The following is a 5,221-nucleotide window of genomic DNA, read 5'->3' as shown; positions in this document are numbered from 1 at the left end:
TTAGAATCATATATTAAGATAAAAACAAGAAAAAAATTGAATGGATATAAATATAAAGATAATGCTATTTATAATCATGAATAATATCTTGATGAATACATAGGAATAACAGAGATACCAGTAGATGACCCAAAAACTTTTAAACTAATTAACCCAAAAGAATTGAAAACATGATGCAAAGAAGTAAAGCAAAATTGATGATTAAAGAAGCTTGTATCATCAGCATATTTTTTTCCACAAATTATCAAATTATACATACAGTGATACAGAGCATGTCAATTAGGAATAGCTACGAATGATATTCACAACCACTAAACACCAGCATGCCAGAAGTGTGCACTGCTTCAGTACACTAACCACGAGGTATAGACAAAGTGTTCCCAGGGAATAGGGATAGATGAATCCCAAATCTGTGATTCTGCAACAAAAAAAAAAAAAAAAAAAAAAAATCAAATTAGATCAGATCAAATGGAATTATGGTCTCTGCAAAAAGTATGTTAAATCAAGAGAAGATCAAGTATTTCCCCAAATTTAAAATTTTTTTTTTTTTTTTTCTAATAAGTAAGAAAGATTTTATTAAATATACTACTTCATGCAAGAAGAATGCAGTAGCTAAACAAAATATGTACATAACTTATCTTCACTAGTGCTCATTGTGGCAATTAGCATGAAACTCTTAACCTACCAATTGGAATTTTGGAATAATAAGCAAACATTCTCAGTTTCTCACCCTTGGACAAGTGTGATGAAAGATAACAGTGCACAAAATTTTCCTTTTTACCATGCAAAGGCTTGCACCTTACGGAAAAGTGTAACAAAATTGAGGTCTCTTTTGCAGAGCAAAATAGTATTGCCAGATTCTGGCCAATAAGTGTATTGATTAAGCACAGGTTGGAGATTAAGATTAAAGAAAGTAACGTCGACACATTAACAAAGACACTCATACCAAAAATACGGGTGGAAAGTGAAAAAGGTTAGAACTTGATGGCAAGAAAGTTAGTGCAGATGAAAAGGCGACCAAGAAGGGGGAAAAAAAGAAAAGGCAAAAGAACATAGTGCATATTCTGGATCATGATAGAATCATTGAGAAACTTATTAACAATTTTTTTTTTTACAGGTAAGAAAAATTATATTAAGAGGAGACTACTTCATTAAAAAAATTTAAGTAGCCAAAAAAATACGTACGGACAACACGACGACAACTCCCAAACCACAATGCCAAATCCAAGCCGATCATCTATCCAATCTCACCCTCTACCTACACACAGTAACACACTCAAAATCCATATGACATTTTGGATTCTTCCGTATCTAGCTCTAATTCCCTTCAAAATCCCAGGCCCATTTGATCAAAATATCAACAAAAAGTCTGTTTGTTGGTGATGAAAAAAAAAGAAAGATAAAAAAAGCTCCATAGCATATAGATCAATTGGAACTGAGCCCATGGCGAATTCAACATAAGAAATAGTTGGATGGAACTGATTAACTGAAGAATGAAGATTGATTTGCTCTGTCTATTGAGACAATTAATAGATTACACTAGTCCTTTTTTGAGAATGACTATACAACAAAGCAACAATTATCTTGTAGATAAATACTCTAAAAAACTCTTGATTATCCTCAATTTTGTAATTATCTAATTATCCCCTTTATTCCCATACAAACAAGCCTATTTTTGACACTAACTAACAATCAATTACAAAATTATTTAATTAATTTTAATTGTTTAACCAATCAGACTTAATTTAAATTAATCATGCATGGTTGATTCTACCTAAACACAATCCATGCTGACCATGCAAACTTGGTTATGCGATATCTTTCGATTTGACGGTCCGATTTGGAAACCGGGCATACCGTCACAACCGTTAGAATCTTAAGATCTTTTTTATGATATGCAATGAATAAATTTAATGCATGTAATGCATGTAATGCAATCATGATTTTTGGGTACATGAATGGTCATTCTAGTCATCTTCCACGATTAAATCATGAGTGCAAAATCGATTATCTACAGGTTCAATTACATGCAATGGCGTGGTAACACAAAAAAATCACCAACTAAACTAAATGTAGTAGAAATTAAATTTGGCACGGTAATTTGTTTATAAATGGAGAAAACCACCAAGGCAGAACCCCACCAGGTGATTTTAAGGTCACCACTCCCAAGAATCCACTATTATCAATCACAAGCGGTTACCAGTATAAGGAATCTTACCAAACCTTTTGGTCTATCCCAAAATACCAACTTACAGTTAAACTCTTAACCCAATACCCAATTGGACTTGTATTGTAGTGGCAATTTTCCGTTCAATGCACGAATCCCAGTACGTGACTAACCAATGATGCACAGATCCCAATACGTAACTAACTCCTTTGCACGAATCCCAGTACTTGACTAAATCCACAGCAACCCTTTGATTGATGTAGTTGATTTGCAATAGCTTCACATAGAAACACCAATAAGATCTTCAATAATGGTGTGAGAGACTTTGCTTGGTTACAGAATCCAAATGCGTACAAGAAACGCAGCAAGAACTCTTTCTTCTGTAGGAGGAGGCTAGGGTTTCAAAATGAAAACATTATGAAGCTCTCTGGGGTTAAGTTTTTCTTTTTCCACCTCCTTATTTAAATAAGAGTTTAATGGGCTCTCCTATTCCAAATAGGTATATACAAACCTTGGATTTTCCTAGTTCAATAAAGATTATACAAACCCATAAACAGATAGCCTTTTAGAATAAAAAAGTTGCTGGTTATAGTCTGAATCTCGTAAGCTTGATAGATCGAGACATGTGTCGAGCTTTAATGAATCTCGACAGATCGAGCTTCTGTCAAGGAGGTATCGAGACCTGCAAATTGCACTTTTCTTAAGCAGTTCTTGAGTTATATGAGAACATCTAATACACTCACACACAATCATAACTATTTGATGGGGACTATCACTTTTTGAGGTACATCATATAACTCTCACATCTCCTAGAAACACACTTACAATGATTTTAAAAGCATTTTGATTCTTTTTGCTTTTATATTCTTTGCATATTTTCTTTTTGAACATATCATGCATGGGCATATAAGAAAGAAAAGAAATACCCAATTATGTAAGCCAAAACATAACAATTTTGATATACCGAAGCACACAGATGTTATACATGATTGGCGGGCTTTAGTGGTAGGATGGTTATTTATGCTTTTCTCTTAGTATTTTCTAGTCCTTCCCATCACAAAGAGTGATATGAGTATTAAGTATAAAAGATTACTTAATCGTACTCATCACCAACATGAGCCACAAAACTCACTTGCTTAGTTGTGCATTAAAATGCTCATCCAAGGTACACAAGTACCAATATATACAAACACACACTGTTTTTGTATTTTTCAAAATTTTTTTAAAAATAAAAAATAAAACAAAAACTGAAAACAAATAAATAAAAACAAGCAAACAACTATAAAGCATAAAAACTAGATGCAAATGCATGAAAGTATGATTCCAAAAACAAATAAGAAATCAAGCAAGAAAGTCCAACTTTAGATAGAAGGAATTAAAGCAGAGAACAAACAATTAAGTCTTAGGATCCTTTATTACCCACATAGCACGAGTCTTTGGCCGTGAAGATGAAAAGGCACGTGTCCTAATATGACTACTAAAGGACATAGAGGAATTAGAATTCCCCTGAAATTGAGTTAAAAAGCTTAAAACTTTTAATAACTCACCAAGAATAGGTACAGAGCTTTTAGACAAAGGATGAGACCTATTGGACACTCGCTTATGAGAAAACAACTTGAAACAATTAAGGCGAGTGTGACTAGAACCACCACAATGGTGATAAACATGAGTAGCTTTAGAGCTACTCGACTTCCTAGAAGGAGGTCTAACCTTAGAGGTTGACAACTTAGGACAATTTGGCCTAATATGACCAACAATATAACAATGATGCCAAGTGGGGACAAATTCAGAATTTTTATTCAACCAAGGAAGAGTTTTAGACATAGGTTTAGAAACTTTAGCGTTAGCATCAGATTATTTACCTTTGTCTATCTTAGCAATATTAGCATTCAACTCTTCATTATTCCTTTAAAATGGAGGAATATAAAAATCTTTTTCTTTTGAGTTAGGCTCAACAACAAGTTTGGCACAAGTTAATTTTTCAACTTCGGTTTTAGATTCAACTAGTTGCTCTTCCAAACTCTTAATTTTGTCCACTTGAGATGAAATTTGATTTTTAAATTTCTCATTCAAATTATTAGCTTCATCCAATTTTGCAATCAATTCATCTCTTTCAAGTTTGATCTTTTTAAAATTAGCTTTTAATTTTGTAGAACATTCAAGAGATTTCATACAAAAATTATAAAACTTGCAATAGGTATCTTGAATATCATCATCATCATTCAACACAAGATCATGCAAATCAAAACAATCAAGAGTTTCCATGACAATGGGGGTCAATGGATCACACAACAAAGATTAAAACCAAATCAGAGTGTGTTTGCTTTGATACCACTTGATAAGTTAAAATGCATTGACCCCTTACAAATTAATTAATTACCCAAGTTAATTAATTAGGTTCAATTACATGCAATGGCATGGTAGTACAAACAAATCATCAACTAAACTAAATGCAGCATAAATTAAATTTGACTCAGTTATTTGTTTACGAATGGAGAAAACCACCAAGGCAAAATCCCACCAGGTGATTTTAAGGTCACCACTCCCAAGAACCCACTATTATCAATCACAAGCAGTTACAAGTATAAGAAATCTTACCAAACCCTTTGGCCTATCTCGAAATACCAACCTACAGTTGAACCCTTACCCCAATACCTAATTGGACTTGTATTACAGCAACAATCTTTCCATTCAATGCACGAATCCCAGTACATGACTAACCAATAATGCACGAATCCCAGTACATGATTAACTCCTTTCCACGAATCTCAGTATGTGACTAACTCTACAGCAACCATTTGATTGATGTAGTTGATTTGCAACAACTTCACATAAAAACAACAATAAGATCTTCAATGATGGTGTGAGAGACTTTGCTTGGTTATAGAACACAAAGGTGTATAAGAAATGCAGCAAGAACTCTTTCTTCTGTAGGAGAAGGCTAGGGTTTCAAAAAGAAAACCTTATGAAGCTCTCTAGGGTTAGATTTTTTTTTTTTTTCCACCTCTTTGTCTAAATAGGAGCTTAATGGGCTCTCCTATTCCAAATAGGTTT

Source organism: Quercus robur, chromosome 8 (assembly GCF_932294415.1).
Source record: "Quercus robur chromosome 8, dhQueRobu3.1, whole genome shotgun sequence".
NCBI lineage: Eukaryota > Viridiplantae > Streptophyta > Magnoliopsida > Fagales > Fagaceae > Quercus > Quercus robur.
Note: the sequence above shows the minus strand (reverse complement) of the source record.